The 21275-nt window shown below is 35.7% G+C and overlaps 1 pseudogene; it reads right to left on the bottom strand.

Annotated features, from left to right (window-relative positions):
• Positions 1-17988: 17988 nt before the first annotated feature.
• LOC113192490 (alpha-enolase pseudogene) lies at positions 17989-19206 on the bottom strand (annotated as a pseudogene).
• Positions 19207-21275: the final 2069 nt, after the last annotated feature.

Here is a 21275-nt window from a genome sequence, read left to right as displayed (position 1 = left end):
GAAATTTGGGGTTGGGGGTAGTGGCTCAGTGGTAGAGTGTTTGCGTTGTATGTATGAGGCCCTGGGTTTGATCCTCAGCACCACATAAAATAAATAAACAAAATAAAGGTATTGTGTCCATCTACAACTAAAATATATCTATATCTATATCTATTAAAAGGAACAAAAAATTTTATACCCATTAAACCCTAACTTGTCATTTCCCCCTCTACCATTGCAACATCTATATTATTTTATATCTCTATGAACTTGCCTATTTTATGTACCTCGTACAAATGCAATCACACAATATCTGCCCTTTTGTTTCTGGCTTATTTCACTTAGCATATTTTTTTGAAGTTTCATCCATGTTGTAGCATATATACAATCTATTTTTTGTTATTTAAAAACATATAGTTATGCTCTGTGTCAGTAACATGAAATACAAAATTAACTAAAAGTTATATTTCTTTTTTAAATTTCTCCTGAAAATATAAAGATTTCTACTTTCCAATTCTATACTTTTACCCATCAGATATTTATCACTTTTGATTTTAAAAAATGTGGTTTTACACACATGTTGCATGTAGACAAGGAAAATAAAATCACAAATTAACATTGTGGTGCTTAGTCAAGTGGAATATGTCTACTGTTGAAATGATGGCTGCACAACATTTCTTTCTAATATGGATTTATTATAATTTAATCAACTGACACTGAAATTATTTGCAATATCTAGCGTTATAAACAAAACTTTGGTGGGCATTTTTATTTTTTTTAATTTTTTTTTTCACATTTTGGCACTGGGGACTGAACCCAGGGGAGTACTATACCACTGAACTACATTGTGTGTTCTTTTTTTTTTTTTTCTGGTACTGGGGATTGAACCCAGAGGCTCTTAAGCACTTGAGCCACATCCTCAGCCATTTTAAAAATATTTTATTTAGAGACAGGCTCTCACTAAGTTGCATAGGGCCTAAACTGCTGAGACTGGGTTTAAATTCATGATCCTCCTGTCTCAGCCTCCAGAACTATTGGGACTACAAGCATGCACCACCACACCCAGTCTTCAGTTTTATTTTAATTTTTATTTTGAGATAGGGTCTCTTGAGTAGTTGAGGCTTGCTTTGCACTTGTAATCTTCTTCCCTCAGCTTCTTGAGTTGCTACAATTGGAGCCATGCACCACTGCACCTAGCAGCATTTTTTCACCTTGGTCTGATTATTTGTAGAAATTGATTTCTGATTTTAATCCTTCAGAATATGCACATTTTAAAAGCATTTGATCCTTAGTGACAAAAAGCTCTTCAAAATGCTCTTATGAGGGAGGATAGCCACCTTTGGTAGAATAATGTTGTTATCCACATCCATTTGATTATTTTTGTTGATATGATGGACAAAATTTACTTTTGTTTGAATTAATTTAATTATTAGGGATGTTTAACATTTTTTATTGTTGTTGATTATCTTAGGGTTTCTTTAATAACTTGCCTGTTTATGTTTCTTGCTCATCTTCCCTAGTATTATTGCCTTTTCAAATTAATTTATGAAAACACTCTCATATAAATATAGTATATATTTAAATAATATATAATTAATTGTGTAGTTTTATTCTATAAAAATAACAAATAAGTGAACAAATGAGAAGAAAACCTAGTAAAATTCCATCACCTAGAGGTAACTACTGCTGACTTTTTGGTATATATTCTTAAAGAATTTCTCCATAAATATGGGATCATAGTATGAATAACTATTTTTCACTTAATTTGCTGTGATTATTTCTGCATCAACATACACATATATATCTGCTTGTGTTAATACACTCATAATATTTCATTGCAGTGAGTAAAATATTAAACCAACTTCTTACAATATTTAGATTGTTTCTAATTGAATTATAAATGGTGGAATGGGCATCCCTTGTATGAAATACCAGCATGTCTAAAGAAAATTTCTTTGCTAGGTGCATTCCTGTAATCCCAGCTACTCTGTAGGCTGAGCCATGGGGCTCTCTAGTATAAAGCCAGCCTCCAGCTAAGGTTGTGGCTCAGTGGTGAAGTGCTTGCCTGGCATTATGTGAGGCACCGGGTTCAATTCTTAGCACCACACATAAATAAATAAACAAACAAACAAATAAATAAGTGACCATCAACAACTAATAAAATATTTTTTATTTTTTCTTTTTTTAAATATATTTTTATTAGTTGTTGATGGACCTCTATTTATTTTTTCTTTTTTTATTGGTTGTTCAAAACATTACAAAGCTCTTGACATATCATATTTCATACATTAGATTCAAGTGGGTTATGAACTCCCATTTTTACCCCAAATGCAGATTGCAGAATCACATCGGTTACATATCCACATTTTTACATAATTCCCTATTAGTAACTGTTGTATTCTGCTACCTTTCCTATACTCTACTATCCCCCCTCCTCTCCCCTCCCATCTTCTCTCTCTACCCCATCTACTGTAATTCATTTCTCTCCTTGTTTATTTTCCCATTCCCCTCACAACCTCTTATATGTAATTTTGTATAACAATGAGGGTCTCCCTCCATTTCCATGCAATTTCCCTTTTCTCTTCCTTTCCCTCCCACCTCATGTCTCTGTTTAATGTTAACCTTTCTTCCTGCTCTTCCTCCCTGCTCTGTTCTTAGTTGCTCTCATTATATCAAAGAAGACATTTGGTATTTGTTTTTTAGGGATTGGCCAGCTTCATTAAGCATAATCTGCTCTAGTGCCATCCATTTCCCTGCAAATTCCATGATTTTGTCATTTTTTAGTGCTGTGTAATACTCCATGGTGTATGAATGCCACTTTTTTAATCCATTCATCCATTGAAGGGCATCTGGGTTGGTTCCACAGTCTAGCTATTGTGAATTGTGCTGCTATGAACATTGATGTGGCAGTATCCCTGTAGTACGCTCTTTTAAGGTCTTCAGGGAATAGTCCGAGAAGGGCAATAGCTGGGTCAAATGGTGGTTCCATTCCCAGCTTTCCCAGGAATCTCCATACTGCTTTCCAAATTGGCCGCACCAGTTTGCAGTCCCACCAGTACCCTTTTCCCCACATCCTCACCAGCACTTGTTGTTTGACTTCATAATGGCTGCCAATCTTACTGGAGTGAGATGGTATCTTAGAGTGGTTTTGATTTGCATTTCCCTGACTGCTAGAGATGGTGAGCATTTTTTCATGTACTTGTTGATTGATTGTATGTCCTCCTCTGAGAAGTGTCTGTTCAGGTCCTTGGCCCATTTGTTGATTAGGTTATTTGTTATCTTATTGTCTAATTTTTTGAGTTCTTTGTATACTCTGGATATTAGGGCTCTATCTGAAGTGTGAGGAGTAAAAATTTGTTCCCAGGATGTAGGCTCCCTATTTACCTCTCTTACTGTTTCTCTTGCTGAGAAAAAAACTTTTTAGTTTGAGTAAGTCCCATTTGTTGATTCTTGTTATTAACTCTTGTGCTATGGGTGTCCTATTAAGGAATTTGGAGCCCGACCCTACAATATGTAGATCGGAGCCAACTTTTTCTTCTATCAGACACAAAGTCTCTGATTTGATATCTAGCTCCTTGATCCACTTTGAGTTAACTTTTGTGCATGGCAAGAGGAGGGGATTCAGTTTCATTTTGTTGCATATCGATTTCTAGTTTTCCCAACACCATTTGTTGAAGATGCTATCCTGCCTCCATTGCATGCTTTTAGCTCCTTTATCAAATAGAAGATAGTTGTAGCTTTGTGGATTAGTCTCTGTGTCCTCTGTTCTGTACCATTGGTCCACCTGCCTGTTTTGGTACCAGTACCATGCTGTTTTTGTTACTATTGCTCTGTAATATACTTTGAAATCTGGTATTGCTATACCGCCTGATTCACACTTCCTGCTTAGAATTGCTTTTGCTATTCTGGGTCTTTTATTTTTCCATATGAATTTCATGATTGCTTTATCTATTTCTACAAGAAATGCCATTGGGATTTTGATTGGCATTGCATTAAACCTATAGAGAGCTTTTGGTAATATCGCCATTTTGGTGATGTTAGTTCTGCCTATCCATGAACAGGGTATATTTTTCCATCTTCTAAGATATTCTTCTACTTCTCTTTTTAGGGTTCTGTAGTTTTCATTGTATAAATATTTCACCTCTTTTGTTAGGTTGATTCCCAAGTATTTTATTTTTTTTGAGGATATTGTGAACGGAGTGTTTTTCCCCATTTCCGTTTCAGAAGTTTTGTTGCTGATATACAGAAATGCCTTTGATTTATGCGTGTTGATTTTATATCCTTCCACTTTGCTGAATTCATTTATTAGTTCTAGTAGTTTTTTTTCGTAGACCCTTTTGGGTCTTCTAGGTATAGAATCATGTCATCCGCAAATAGTGATAATTTAAGTTCTTCTTTTCCTATTTTTATGCCTTTAATTTCTTTCATCTGTCTAATTTCTCTGGCCAGTGTTTTGAGAACTATATTGAATAGAAGTGGTGGTAGAGGGCATCCCTGTCTTGTTCCAGATTTTAGAGGGAATGCCTTCAATTTTTCTCCATTCAGAATGATGCTAGCCTGAGGCTTAGTATATATTGCTTTTACAATGTCAAGGAAAGTTCCTGTTATCCCTAGATTTTCTAATGTTTTGAACATAAAGGGATGCTGTACTTTGTTGAATGTTTTTTCTGCGTCTATTGAGATGATCATATGGTTCTTATTTTTAAGTCTATTGATGTGGTGAATAACATTTATTGATTTACGTATATTGAACCAGCCTTGCATACCAGGGATGAATCCTACTTGATCATGGTGCACAATTTTTTTGATGTGCCTTTGTATCTGATTCGCCCAAATTTTATTGAGGATTTTTGCAACTAGGTTCATCAGAGATATTGGTCTGTAGTTTTCTTTCTTTGAGGTGTCTTTGTCTGGTTTCAGAATCAGGGTGATGTTGGCCTCATAGAATGAATTTGGCAGAGCTCCCTCTTTTTCTATTTCCTGAAATAACTTGAAAAGTATTGGTATTAATTCTTCTTTAAAGGTTTTGTAAAACTCCGCTGTATACCCATCGGGTCCTGGGCTTTTCTTGGTTGGTAGTCTTTTGATTGCTTCTTCATATTCATCCATTGATATTGGTCTGTTCAAATTGTGTGTATCCTCCTGACTCAGTCTGGGCAAATCATATGACTTAAGAAATTTATCGATGTCTTCACTATCTTCTATTTTATTGGAATATAGGTTTTCAAAATAATTTCTAATTGTCTTCCGTATTTCTGTAGCATCCGTTGTGATATTGCCTTTTTCATCCCGTATGTTAGTAATTTGAGTTCTCTCTCTTCTCTTCAACAGCATGGCGAAGGGTCTGTCGATCTTATTTATTTTTTCGAAGAACCAACTTTTAGTTTTGTTAATTTTTTCAATAATTTCTTTTGTTTCAATTCCATTGACTTCCGCTCTGATTTTAATTATTTCTTGCCTTCTGCTACATTTGCTGTTGTTTTGCTCTTCCTTTTCTAGGGCTTTGAGATGAAGTGTGAGCTTTTTTTGAGGAATGACCTCCAGGCGATGAATTTCCCTCTTAAAACTGCTTTCATTGTGTCCCATAGATTCCTATATGTTGTGTCTGTATTTTCATTTATCTCTAAGAATTTTTTGATTTCCTCCTTTATGTCTTCTGTAACCCATTGATCATTCAGTAACATATTGTTCATTTTCCATGTGATGTAGGATTTTTCCTTCCTTCTTTTATCATTGATTTCCAATTTCATTCCATTATGATCAGATAAAATGCATGGTGTTATCTCCACCCCTTTATATTTAGTGAGGGTTGCCCTATGGCATAATATATGGTCTATATTTGAGAAGGATCCATGTGCTGCTGAGAAAGAAGTATATCCACTTGATGATGGTTGATATATTCTATATATGTCAATTAAGTCTAGGTTATTGATTGTGATATTGAGTTCTATAGTTTCTTTATTCAACTTTTGTTTGGAGGACCTGTCCAATGGTGAGAGAGGTGTGTTGAAGTCACCCATAATTATTGTGTTGTGGTCTATTTGATTCTTGAACTTGAGGAGAATTTGTTTTATGAACATGGCAGCACCATTATTTGGTGCATAAATATTGATAATTGTTATGTCTTGTTGGTGAATGGTTCCTTTTAACAGTATATAATGTCCTTCCTTATCCCTTTTGATTTACTTAGTCTTGAAGTCGATTTTATTTGATATGAGGATGGCCACCCCTGCTTGCTTACGAGGACCGTGTGCGTGGTATATTTTTTCCCAACCTTTCACCTTCAGCCTGTGCATGTCTTTTCCAATCAGATGTGTCTCCTGGAGGCAACATTATTTTTGGATTTGGTTTTTTTTAATCCATGTTACCAGCCTATGTCGTTTTATTGGAGAGTTTAAGCCATTAACGTTTAGAGTTACTATTGATATATGGTTTGTACTGGCAGCCATATTTGATTATTTATCTTTTTTTAAAATTTAGTTTGTTTCTCCATGATTAGTTCCCCCCCCCCCCGGGCTTCTGTCATTACCGAGGCACTTCCCACTGATGGTTTTGGTTGTTGTTTTTCATTTCTTCCTCGTGTAGTGTTTTGCTCAAGACACTTTGCAATGCTGGTTTTCTGGCTGCAAATTCTTTTAGCTTTTGTTTATCATGAAAGATTTTTATTTCGTTGTCGTACCTGAAGCTTAATTTTGCTGGATACAGAATTCTTGGTTGGCATCCATTGTCTTTCAGTGTTTGAAATACGTTGTTTCAGGATCTTCTCGCTTTCAGTGTCTGTGATGAAAAATCCGTTGTTAACCTTATTAGTTTACCCCTGAATGTAATCTGCCTCCTTTCTCTTGTAGCTTTTAATATTTTCTCTTTGTTCTGTATATTGGCTATCTTCATAACAATGTGTCTTGGCGTTGGTCTACTGTGATTTTGTGTGCTCGGTGTCCTGTGTGCATCTACAATTTATATATCCGTTTCCTTTTTTATTTCTGGAAAGTTTTCTGTAATTATTTCATTCAGCAGGTTACTCATTCCCTTGGTTTGAATCTCTGTACCTTCCTCTATCCCGATGACTCGTAAGTTTGGTTTTTTTATGTTATCCCATATCTCTTGGATGTTTTTCTCGTGAGTTTTTACGAGCCTTTCTGAGTTGGCTAGACTCTTTTTAAGATGATATATTTTGTCTTCATTATCTGACATTCTGGCTTCTACTTGCTCCATTTGTTAGTGATACTCTCAATTGAGTTTTTAATTTGGTTTATCGTTTCCTTCATTTCTAGAATTATTGTTTGATTTTTTTTATAATCTCTATCTCCTGATAAAGATGCTTAACTTCTTCTTTTATGTGTTTATGTAATTCATTTTCAATGTATTCTTTCACTGTTTGGATTTGCTGTCTCATATCCTCTTTAAGGTTCCATTCCATCTGTCTAAGGTATTCCTTGAGTTCTTTATATGACCATTTTTCTGATGACTCTAGGTCCTCCTGAATGTTTAGGCTGTCCTTCATTGTTTGTACTCCTTTTCTTCCTTGCTTTTTTATGCTGCTCATGTTACTTCTTGTTCTGTTTGACTGCTGAGTTACTGTTTACTCTTATAAATTTATTTGATGCTTGGGAGGAAAGATATTAGAAAGGAAGGGAAGAAGTCACTGTCGCCGCTGGTTTCAATGAAGTTATCTCCTCCGCCTGTGACATCAGTTCTCTGCCATGGTGGTATCCCATGCAAATGGTGACCGTTCGTTCCCTTTGCCGGGTGACCAATGCAACGGGTGGGTCCTGACTGTCTCTCCCAAGCCCAGTTTCAATCCTGTGGCCACTGCCTATGAAGGCTCTGTTGGCTTTTACCTCTGGGGTTTAGCCATTTCCTGCTCACTGTCTTTCTCGTCAACTGATTTTCTGCTTGCTGTTGAAGAGACCGTTACAAGAACTGGCCCCAACAAGCACTTCTGCTTCTGAACCCTAAAATATTTTTTTTAAAAAGCAACTTAGTGAGGACCTAAGCAAATAGTGAGACCTTGTCTCAAAATAAATAATGTCTGGGGATGTGGCTCAGTTGTTAAGCACCCCTGGGTTCAATTCCAGGTACCATTAAAAAAATAATAACAGAAAAGAAAAAGAAACTGGTGCCATGAAGAACACTCTTTTACACAAATTTCTTAACATTATCCAATTTTTTTCATTAGATAAATCCCTAGGAAGTAAAATAGTTTCAATGTTTGAGTACTTTTGATACAAATTGCTAAGGTGCCCTCCAGAAAATTTACAATTTACCTTCCCACCATGATACTTTAAAGTGGTGCTCATTTTCTTTCTCAACACTGTTTTCATTTTTACTAAACTTTGCCAACATGAAAATGGTGTCATTACATAATTTGCATTTTTGGTACTTGGGACTGAAGCTAGGTCCTCATTATGGATAATGTGTGCTCTACCACAGAGCCACACCCTCAGCATATTTTCATTTTTGATTACAAGCAAAGGTGAATTCGTTTCAACTTTCTCTTATCACTTACTAGTCATTTGTATTTCTTGTTTTGTGTGCCTGCTTATGTTCTTTGTCCATCATTTTTACATGCTAAAATGTGCACTTCTTCTTATTAATTCATAAGAGCATATTTTAAAATATTTTTTAGTTGTAGTTGAACAGAATAACTTTATTTTGTTTATTCATTTTTATGTGGTGTTGAGAATCGAACTCAGGGCCTCACACATGCTAGGGGAGTGCTCTACTGCTGAGCCACAACTCCAGCCCCCATAAAAGCACATTTTATTTTAAGGATAGCATTCTTTTGGCTGTCATATATTTCAAATATTGTTTTTTCATTTTGGTTTTTGCCATTTTTATTTTATCAACGTTTTCCAATGTATGACATGTAACTATAACTTCTTTTGGAAAAAAGAATCTCTTCTGCTGTAGTAATTGCTTAATTTTTTTAATTCTAAATTTTGGTTATTTGAACTTAACCTTTTTTTTCCTTCCTTCATTCCTTCTTTTTGGTACTGGGGATTAAATCCAGGGGTTTTGTCACTGTGCTGTATCCTAGTCCTTATTTATTTTTAATTTTGAGATAGGATCTTTCTAAGTTGCTGAGGCTTTCTTGGAACTTGTGATCCTCCTGCCTCAGCCTGTTAAGTCATTGGAATTACAGCTGTGTGATACTGTGCACAATATTTCTTTGTTATTTATTTATTTATTTATATTTTTCCAGTATTGGAGATTGAACCCAGGGGCATTTTACCACTGAGCTACAACCCTGGCCCTTTTAATTTTGTTTTGAGACAATGTCTCCATAAAATATCCAGACAGGTCTTAAATTTGCAATCCACCAGCCTCAACTTCCTGAGTAGATGGGATTATAAGCCTGTTTCAGGCCATTTATTCTTTTTTAAAATTACTTTTACTCAACAGTTTCATTTTTAAAAATGATAAGCCTACAGAAAAGTTGTAAGAGTAATATAATGACCATTTATGTATATTCTTTAGCACTTTTACTAGGTTTCCTTTCTCAAAATTTCTCCTCTATTGTTAATATATGCACATATTTAGTCATTGTTTGTCACTTAAATATGTTTATAGATAAACATTAAAATGTTATGTAGTCCAATAGTTTCCTTTATCCATTCTGCTTTTAATATTGGAAAATTTCCTTCATATCACAAGATTATATATATATATATATATATATATATATATATATATATATATATAAAACCTATTTGTGCTAGGTTATATTTTTTCCCTAAGGGTGAGCCAACTTTTTTTCCTATATAAATAATCTCTACATATCAATAAGCTAGTAGACAAGAATATGCTAGGAAAAATAGGTAAAATATATCATTAGACAGTTTGTGGAAAAGAAAAATAACTCTTACATATATGAAAACATTCAAGTTCACTTGTTAAATTAGTGCAAGTTAAACAATTGCAACATAAAGTTTTTCCTCTATGGGATTAATAAGGATCAGAAAGCTTATAATAGTATATACTAAAACCAGTGAAGGGAATCAGAAAAAAGAATGCATTCCTACTGTGAGGTTACATTGGCACACTCTTTGTGGAGGAATGGGATTTTGGAAATAACCATCAAAACTAAAAAGGGGCAAACTGATTTAGAAATTTCACTCCTGAGTGTTTATCCTTTAAATATAATCATGTTGAGTAAAATAATCATTGAAGTCTTGTTTGTACTAGCAAAATCTGAAAAATATATTATGATTCACCTGTACAATGGAATCTATGCAATTTTAAAAAGAATGAGGCATAACGTGTAGTTATATGGAAGGATATCCAAGACAGGATTTGTTTTTATTTGTATTTATTTATTGGTTCTTTTTAGTTATACATGACAGTAGAATCCATTTTGATATAATTATAAAATTATGGATTATAGCTTACTCTAGTTAGGATCCAATTATGGTAGGATTCACTGTGATGTTTTTATATACAGGCATAAGAAAACTGTGTCAGATTCATTCTTCTGTCTTTCACATTTCCTATCCTGTCTCCCTTCCCCCTATTCCACATTATCTAATACAATGAACTTTTATTATTCCCGCTTATTGTGGGTTAGCTTCTACATATCAGAAAACATTAAACTTTTGGCTTTTTGGGATTGTCTTATTTCTCTTAGTATGATAGTCTCCAGGTCCCTCCATTTACTGGCAAATATCATGAAGTCATTCTTCTTTATGGTGATTAATATTCCATTGTGTATATATACACCACATTTTTTAAAAATCATTCATCTGTTGGAGAGCATCTAGGTTGGTTCTATAGCTTAGCTATTGTGAATTGAGCTGCTGTAAACATGGATGTGGCTGTATCACTGTAGTATGCTGATTTTAACTCCTTTGGGTATATGTTGAGGAGTGGGATAACTGGGTCAAATGGTCGTTCCATTCCAGGTTTTCTGAAGAAGCTTCACACTGCATTCCAGAGTGGTTGCACCAATTTGTAGTCCCACTGGCAATGTATGCATGCACATTTTCCCTCACATCCTCACCAACACTTATTGCTACTTATATTCTTGATAATTGTCATTCTGATTGAAGTGAGATGGAATCTCAGTGGAGTTTTAATTTGAATTTATGTGAAAAATAAGTTGTAGAGCAGTGTGATATTCGAAAATTTGTGTGGGAAGAAAAGAATACAAAGATATACAATCCTTGAAAGTGTAGGTATTTTCTTGGCAGGATGCACCAGAAACTGGTAAGAATCCAGAAAGGTGTAGTACCATGGGAGAAGCAAAGATTTAGTCAGTTATATCTACTTTATCTTTTGAATACGTTTTACTACTGGCATTGTTGCCTTCATCATATATTAAATGCTTCTATGTACTTAGATACTTTGATACTGGTCCCGATGTTCTATTTTTTCGGTGTGGGGGGGGAGTGTGTACTGTGGATAGAACTCTGGGGAAGTTTACCACTGAGCTCCATCCCTGGCCCTATTTTGTCTTGATAAGTTGCTTAGCATCTTGCTAAGTTGCTGAAGTAGAGATACTCCTGCCTCAGCCTCCTGAGCTGCTGGGATTACAGGCATGCACCACCATTCCTGGTTGGATGTCCTATTCTATGAACCGTCCACTACAACTGTTCTCTAGCACTATCCTATTTTATTATACATTATCTGATTTTTGACATTTAAAAATACTTAATAAGACAGATTGCCATCCATACAATTTTTTTTCTCAAAAATTTCCTTGGTATTCTATTTGGTTTATTTTTACCATATGAGTTACTCATGTTTTTATTATAGATCCCCTTTCCCCCAATACTACTGGAATTTGATTGAAATGAGGTAAATTTTTAATTATTTTTTTTAAATTCATTCCAGGGCTTGGGCTACGGTTCAGTGGTAGAGTGCTTGCCTAGCATGTGTGAGGCACTGGGTTTAATCCTCAGCACCATATAAAAATAAACAAATAAAGGCATTCTGTCCAACTACAACTACAAAAAAAATTTAAATTCATTCCATAAGAATTTATGGAACACCCATTATGTGCCAAGCACTGATACACATGGTGGAAATAAGGTAAGCCAGTGAACAAGTCAAACACTAACACTACTCTTGAGGAGCTTACAGTATAGAAAGTAGTGGTGGTAGGGAGATAAGTCATAAATCATTAAATAGGTGCACAAACAGGATAATTTCAGATAGCATGTCATGGAAACACTTAACTATGGTAATGTGAAATGATTACCTATTGTCCTGAATGGGTAGGGTTAGTTTAGATCAGGTGGCCAGTCCAAAGAGGTGACACTTGAACTGAGCATTGAATCATGAGAAGGTCCTTAGTGAAGATCTGAAGGAAAAGAATCCCAAGCTGGAGCTAAAAATTAAGTGTTCTGTTTTTGTACACATGAAATTTGATATGCCTAAGATTTATCAGAGTGACATGCCATGTAGATAGTTGGATATATAACTCTGACAGTCTGAAGGGAGATCAGGATTGGAGTCATCAACACATAGCTCATACTTAAAATCATAAGACAAGGTAAGTTCACTTAGAGACAACACAAATAGAAATGAGAGAATGGTTAAAACAAATCTTTCAGAAGTTCCTGGGAGAAGGAGAATCCAGAAAAGGAGCTTGAAAAGGAGCAAGAAGGAAGGAAGAAGCCACAATGGAAAAGTTATTTTGTAAATGCCAAGAGAAGAAAGCATTTGAAGAGGGAGAGAGTGGACACATCTTTATTGTCTTCACACTGAGAAACAGGATCTTTCTCTTCATTTATTTCAATTTTCTTATGTCTCTTCTGTCTATTAGTACAGTTTTATGATTTTTATCAGAGAAACACACAAAGTATTCTCAATACACTCAAAATATTTGGCTTTTACTTTATTATAGTTTTATTTTATTGTTCATTAACAAATTAAAATATATTTATGACATACAAAGTGCTGTTATATGTATACATCAAATCAAGCAAATTGCATATTTATCATTTCAAACAGTATTTCCCCCTTATATATGGTGGATACAATCCCAGACCCCTGGTGGATGCCTGAAGCCACAGATAATACTAAACGCGTAATATTATACATATATTATATAAACTCATATATATGATGCTTTTCCTATATATACTTAACTGTGATAGAATTTAATATATGAGTTATGCAAGTAAGAGAGTAATAATAAAGAACATAATACAACAATTATAGCAATATATGGTGACACAAGTAATGTGAATGTGGTCTCTCCCTCTCTCAAAATATGCTGTTGAACTTTCAACTTTTCACTTAAAAGAAGCATTTTACTGGTCCTCTTTTGGAGTATTCAAATTGTCAGCATCACTGCTCTTCAACTTTGTGACCATAATTAAGTGTTATTTGAATACCACAAATGCCATGGTACTGTGAGAATACATGTGACATCTGAGATGGCTACTGAGTGACGAAGGGCAGGTAGTGTATAAAGTGGGATAAGCTGGACAAAGGGACAATTCATATCCCTGGTGGTTGGGCATGAAATTTCAACACATTACTCAGAATGGCTCACTATTAAAACAGATTGAATGAATTATCCATTTAATATTCTCAGACTGCAATTGATCACAAGTAACAGAAACTATGGAAATTAAAACTGTGGGTAGGTCTGACTACTGTAATTATTATTATTAGAAAGAGTAGTAGTAATAGTAGTAGGAGCAGAGATTGAACCCAGGGTGCTTAACCCTTGAGCCACATGCCCAGCCTTTTTTATTTTTTGGGACAGGGTCTCACTAAGTTGCCTAGGGCCTCAATAAATTGCTGAGACTGACTTTGAACTTGTCATCCTCTTTCCTTGCCCTGTGGAGTTGCTGGATTACAGGTGTTTGTCACTGTGCCTGACTTATTTTGTTTTATGGGTTTTTTTTGGTACCAGAAATTAAACTCAGGGAACTTAACCACTGAGCCACATCCCCAGCCCATTTTTGTGTTTTATTTAGAGATAGTCTCACTGCGTTGCTTAAAACCTTGCTTTTGCTGAAGCTGGCTTTGAACTCGATATCTTCCTGCCTCAGCCTCCCAATCTGCTGGGATTACAGGCATGCACCACTGCACCTGGCTTGTTTTATTTTTTGTTGAGACAGGATCTTGCTAAATTGCTCAGGCTGGCCTCAAATTTGTGGTCCTCCTTCCTCAGCCTGCAGAGTCACTGGGATTACAGGTGTGTGCCACTATGCCTAGCTGAAATTTCCAGTTTAAGTGTAGCATAAGCATATGTAAAAACTTCTTAAGTTGAAATTTCAAGAACTTGTACTTATTTTTTGTGGTTAGAACATTTGAAATTTACTCTCTTAAAATATGAATATATACATTATTAACTATGGTCACCATGCTATGCTAAAAACATATTACTCAGAGCTGCAGTTCTTTCTCAGAGCACATCTGAGGCACTGGGTTTGATCTTCAGTATCACATAAAAAATAAATTAAACAAATATATTGTGTCCATCTACAATTAAAAAAAATATTTAAAAACATTTTACTCCTTCCTAACTGAACTGAGTAACATCCCTCCCTGCTCCCCCACCTCTGGTAACCACCATTCTACTCTCTACTTCTGAGTTGGGTTGTTTTAGATTTGATATATAATTAAAATTATGAGGTATTTCTAATTCTGTCCTGTCCATGTTGTGAAAAGAACAAGATTTTGTTTTCTTTATCCATCTGTCCATTGATAGACACTTACTCCATTTCTTGCCTATTGTGAACAGTGCTACGATAAAAATGGGAATGCTGATGTCTCTTTGATGTACTGATTTTACTTCCTTTGCATATATACCAGGTAGTGGGACTGTTGAATTATATAATAGTTCTAATTTTGAATTTTTGTGGAAATGCCCCACAATTTTTCATAGTAGCTGTACTAATTTAAAATTTAAACAACAGTGTACAAGGGTTCACTTTTTCCCATATCATTGCTAATACTTTTCACCTTTTGTCTTTTTTCATAATAGGCACTCTGTCAGGTGTGAGGTGACATAGTATTGAATTTTGTCATATATCTTTGGTCATTTATATCTTTTTTTGAGAAATGTATTCAGAATTTTGACCATTTTAAAATCAAGTTAATGTGTTTTCTTGCTATTTAGTTTTCTTCAGTCCTTATATACTATGGATATTAATCCCTTATCAGATATATGACTTGCAAATATTCTTTCCCATTCCATAGGTTTTCTCTTCATTCTGTTGATTTGCTTTTGGTCCTTTCTGGGGAAGAGCTTTCTAGTTTGATGTAATCCTATTTAGTCTATTTTTATTTTTGTCGCTTGAGATTTGGGGTCATATAAAAACTTATCACCCAGATCATGTAGCTTTTCCTGTGTATTTTCTCCTACTAGTTTTACCAGACTTCAGATGTATGTTTCAGTCTTTAAACATTTTGAATTTATTTTTGTATATGATGTGAGAAAAGAGTTCAATTTAATTCTTTTCAAGGAGGACATCCATCTTTCCCAGCACCCTTTATAAAGAGGTTTTCCATTTCCCATTGCAGGTTCTGTTTTGAAATTTAAGTACCCATAAAACCCCAATTTATTTCCGGGTTTGTAATCCTGTTGCATTAGCCTATATGTCTTTTTTTTAATGCCAGTACCATGTAGTTTTAATTGCTATATCTTTTTAATTTAGTTGGAAATCAGGTATTGAAAGAGACTGAATTTGCCTCCCCTCTGAAATTGGGGATGGATTCCTCATGTTGGGGAGCCTGGGAAGGCTGCAATCCAAACCCCTTCCCAGCTGTTTCTCCAATCTATTTCTGCATCTGTAACATCATCTCTTTAGGTATTCTGAGTTCTAAAGAAAATCCTTTGGGATACCTTTTCTTCTCCTCAGTTAAAAACAACAACAACAAAAAAACATGTTTATCTCAAAGGGAGACAGACACTGAACCCAGGAAGTCCTAGCACATTTTTATATGATAAAGGAGACTCCAGAACCTGTGAAACACCTGGGAATCTCCTTTCCACCAACAAGGAGGCGAAAACTGCAAAACTCTTCTTTTGTCTTCATATAGTTAACCCCTTTCCTATTAAAAGCTTTCCTCCTTTCAGAGCTTTTCCAGATGGAACTTTTGGAACAATCAAGTTTCTTTCATCATTTTTTTAAGCTGGCTTTCGGAAAAAAAAAATTTCTTATCAAATTTCTTATGAATATCTCTGGAGCAGAGAGCAATGTAGCCTACCTAACCTCTTTCCTCCCTGGGAGGGATCTTGTGCCATCCAGTAATAATAGTATGATATGATAGGTATGATCTCCGTCTTTGTTTTTTGGTTTTTTTTTTTTTTTTTTTACTCAAGATTTTCTTGGTTCTTTGGGTTTTTTTTTGTAATTACATATGAATTTTAGTATTGTGTTTATAACTTCTGTGAAAAATGTCTTTGGAATTTTTATAAGGATTATATTGAATCTGCAGATTTGGGGGGTAGCATGGACTTTGTAACAATTTTAATTCTTCCAATTCATGAACATGGAAAAACTTTCCATTTATTTGCCTTTCACCAGTGTTTTAGTGTTTTCACTTCCTTGGTTTATTTTATTTCCAAGTATTGTTTTTTGGAAGCTATTATAAATTGAATGATTTTAATTTTTTTCCAGTGCTGTATTGTATAGAAATGTCATTAATTTTTGTCTTGATATTTTTATCTACAATTTTACTGTACTTGCTTATTAGTATGAATAGTTTTTGGTGAGGTCTTCAGGGTTTTTTTTCAGATAAGATGATGCTATCTGCAAAGACAAAAATAAATCACTGATTCCTTTCCTATTTGGATACCTCATCTTTCTCTTGTTTAATTGCTTTGGTCAGGGCTGCCAGTAGTATGTTGACTAGAAGTGGTAAGAGTGAGCATCTTTATTTTATTTCTGATCTGTGAGGAAAAGCTTTCAAATTCTTACATTCGAGTGTGATAGCTATAGGCTTATTGTGTATATGGTTTTTATTATGTTAAGGTACATTTCTTCTATATCTAATTTGTTAAGTGTTTTTTTTTAATCAAGAAAGGATGTTGAATTTTGTGAAATATATATTTTCTGCATCTGTTGAGATGATTGCAAGGTTTTTGTCCTTCATTCTGTTACTGATTTGCATATGTTGAACCACCTTTCCATCTTAGGGATAAATACCACTTGGTCAAAGTGAATGATGTTGTACTTAATTCTTGATTTTGGTCTGCTAGTGTTTTGTTTAGGATTTTTCTATCTGTTGTTCATCAGGGACATTGGACTATAATTTCCTATTGTTGTAGTGCCCTTGTTTAACATTGAGATCAAGGTAATGTTGTACTTGTAAAGTGAGGTTGAATGTATTCCCTCTTCTGCAATTTTAGAAGAGTTTGAAGATTATTGATATCCTTTAAATGTTTGGTAGAATTCAACAGCAAAATCATCAGTTTCTGCTTTTATATGATGGGAGACTTATTACTGATTTAATCTTCTTCCTCATTATTCATTTGTTCAGAGTTTATATTTCTCTTCCTAGGTTTTATGTGTCTAGGAATTTATTCCTTTCCTCTAGTTTGTCCAATTTGTTGATGTGCAATTGTTCACAATAATTCTCATGATCCTTTGTATTTCTATTATATAAATGGTACTATTCTTTTTCATTTCTGATTTTATTCCTTTGAGTCTTTTAATTTTTTAAAATTGTAGATGGACACATTTACTTATTTTTTTTCTTATGGGTCACTGAGGCTATTTATTTTGCATATGAAACCACTGGGGACCTTGCCTGTAGCCACACTGGAGGAGCACATAGTTCTGGACACTTGGTGGGAAGCAAGCTGAGAACGATGATTCAGGCCAGTCACATGATTACACTGTGAGGGTTTCCAACAGGGCTCTGGGTGGTCACCTTGGCTTCTGCAGGAGCACTAAGGAACTAGTGGTGGGAGAGGGGAGGTAACCACCAAAGGCCCCACAAGCACTGGTGGGGCTTGAGCTGTCCACGCTAAGTCAGGAGGAGAATCTAATTGAGGATCTAATCTCCAGACGGTGCCGAGGGCTCAGGCTCGCCTGCCCCAGCTTACTTAGCCAGGGGGTTTCTGAATTTCCTGCTGGCAAACTTCGCCTTGTCACCCATGACGCCCCAGCAGTTGGACTGGGCCAGCTTACACGCCTGGAGGGACTCAGTCACTGAGCCGATCTGGTTGACTTTGAGCAGGAGGCAGTTGCAGGGCTTCTCGCTCACAGCCTTGGCAATGCGCTTGGGGTTGGTCACAGTGAGATCATTGCCCACCACCTGGATGCCTGCACTACTCGTGAACTTCTGCCACGCTTTCCAGTCGTCCTGGTCGAAGGGGTCTTCGATAGACACCACTGGGTAGTTCTTGACAAAGGACTTGTACAAATCAGCCAGCTGGTCAGGTGTGATGTACCTGCTGGGGTCATCAGGAGACTTGAAATCCAGGTCCTACTTCCCAGATCTGTAGAACTCAGAGGCGGCCACATCCATGCTGATGACGACCTTGTCAGTGTAGCCAGCCTTCCCAATGGCGGTCTTCAGCAGCTCCAGGGCTTCTTTATTCTCCAGAATGTTAGGAGCAAACCTGCCTTCGTCGCCCACATTGGTGGCGTCTTTCCCATATTTATCCTTGATGACGTTCTTCAGGTTGTGGTAGACCTCTTCTCCAATGCGTGTGGCCTCCTTGAAGCACCCAGCGCCTACAGGGAGGATCATGAACTCCTGCATGGCCAGCTTGTTACCAGTTACCAGCTTGTTACCTTGTTACCAGAACTGGCAGGATGACTTCTGAGTTGCCAGCCAAGTCGGCGATGTGGCAGTATAGGGGCACCCCCTTCTCTACAGCACTTTACAGACAGCAAGGGACACACCCAGGATAGCATTCGCACCAAACTTAGATTTATTTTGTGTTCCATCCATCTCCATCATCAGTTTGTCAATCTTCACCTGCTCCACAACATTCAGTTTCTTGCTAACCTGGGCAGGTACAATAGTTTTATTGATGTGCTCAACAGCCTTTGAGACACCCTTCTCCATGTAGCGAGTTTTGTCATTGTCCTGAAGCTCTAGGGCTTCGTAGATACCAATTGAGGCCCCACTGGGCACAGCAGCTCTAAAGAGACCTTTTAAGGTGCAGAGGTCCACTTCAACAGTGAGATTCCCACGAGAGTCAAAGATCTCCCTGGCATGGATCTTCAGAATAGACATGGTGAATCTCTGGCTGCTGGATCCCCTGTCCAAGGAAAGAAGCGGAGGGTGCTGCAGACACCGTGAAGAGCGTTAAGCCTGAGAGGTACCTGCGCCCCGAGTCCATTTACTTATTTTTTTGTGGTGCTGAGGATGGAACCCAGTGCCTCACACATGCTAGGCAAGTGCTCTATCAGTGAGCTACAACCCCAGTTCCTCATTTTTGTCTTAGTCTTGTGAATGATTTGACAATTTTGTTAATCTTTATAAAATAGCAAGCACTCTATCAACTGTCATTTGTCTTTTTACAATTTTTGTATTAAAGTTTATTTTGCCTGGGCTGGGGATGTGGCTCAAGCGGTAGTATACTCACCTGGCATGCACGGGGTGCTGGATTCGATCCTCAGCACCACATACAAATAAAGATGTTGTGTCCACCGAAAACTAAAAAAATAAATATTAAAAAATTCTCTCTCTCTCTCTCTCTTTAAAAAAAAAAAACGTTTATTTTGCCTCATATAAGTATACATATCTCTGCTCTTTTTGTCTCCATTTCATGGAATTTCTTTTTAAATCCCTTCACTTTCAGGGTGAGTCCTTACATAAAGTTAGTCTCTTACAGGCTCTATATACTTGGGTCTTATTATTTTTTTTATCCAGACAGTCACTCTATGTCTTTTATTGGATCATTTAGTTTTGTTGACTTTTCTGTTGTTTCTCCAGTCTCCACTTCATTTATTTTTGCTCTGCTAATTATTTTCCTTCTTTCTGCCCACTTTGGTCTTAATTTGTTCTTTGTTTTCTAGCTCCTTGAGATATGGTAGATTTTTTTGGAAATATTTTTTTCTTGTATATAAGCATTTGTTGCAATAAACTTTTCAAACTGTTTTTGTTCCATCCCACAAGTTTTGGTTAGTTGCATTTCCATTTTATTTTAGTCTCATGATTTTAAAAATTTCTTTTTTGAGTTCTTCCTTGACCCATTGATTGTTCCTGAGGATGTTGTTTTATTGTCAAATATTTGTGAATTTTCCCACATCTCTCCTGTTACTGATTTACAGTTTTATGCATTGTGATCAGAAAACATTTTTCATATGATTAGAGACTTAAATTTTAGAATTGTTTGGCCTATCAGATGAATGTTTCATGTGAACTCAAGTACAATGAATGTTTTGTTGCTCTTTGATGGAATGCTCTGTATATGTATGTTAGATTCATTTGGTCTAAAATATAGGTTAAGTCTGGTGTTCTCTTAATGATGTTTTGTCTGGATGAACTATTTCTTCATTGTTCTTTTTTTTAATTATTTTTTAGTTCTTGGCGGACACAACATCTTTGTTGGTATGTGGTGCTGAGGATTGAACCCAGGCCGCACGCATGCCAGGCGAGCGCGCTACCGCTTGAACCACATCCCCAGCCCGATATTTCTTCATTGTTGAAAGTGGAATATTGGGGCTGGGGATATAACTCAGTGGTAGAACACTTGCCTCACACGTGTGAGGCACTGGGTTCAATTCTCAGCACCACATAATAAATAAATAAAATAAATATATTGTATCCGTTTACAAATAAAAAAAAGTTTTAAAAAAAGCAATTGGAATATTGAAGTTCCCCCACAATTATTGTATGGTAATCGATTTCTCCCTTCATGTTCTTTAATATTTGCTTTGTGTATTAAGGTGCTCTGATGTAGGGTGAATAAATATTTACAATTGTCATATCTTCTTGAGGAATCGATCTCTTTATCAATATATAAGAACCTTCTTTATCTCTTTTTACAATTTTTGTATTAAAGTTTATTTTGCATTGTATAAGTATACATATCACTGCTCTTTTTGTCTCCATTACATGAAATTTCTTTTTAAATCCCTTCACTTTCAGTGTGAGTCCTTAAATGAAGTTAGTCTCAACAGGCTCTATATACTTGGATCTTATTTTTTTGTCCAGCCAGTCACTCTATGTCTTTTTATTGGAGAATTTAATCCACTTATTTTAAGGTAATAATTTATAGTTAAGGACTTACAACTGACATTTTTTACATTTCTTTTTTGATTGTTATTTTGGTTCTTTATTTCCTTCTTCCTTTTTTCCTGCCTTCTTTTGTGTTTTGGTGGTTTTCTGATGTGGTATGCCTTAAATCATTTTTATTTCATTATTCTATC

This window comes from Urocitellus parryii, chromosome X (assembly GCF_045843805.1).
Source record: "Urocitellus parryii isolate mUroPar1 chromosome X, mUroPar1.hap1, whole genome shotgun sequence".
Taxonomy (NCBI): domain Eukaryota; kingdom Metazoa; phylum Chordata; class Mammalia; order Rodentia; family Sciuridae; genus Urocitellus; species Urocitellus parryii.
The sequence above is the reverse complement of the archived record's forward strand: the minus strand, read 5'-3'. Positions and strand labels throughout refer to the sequence as shown.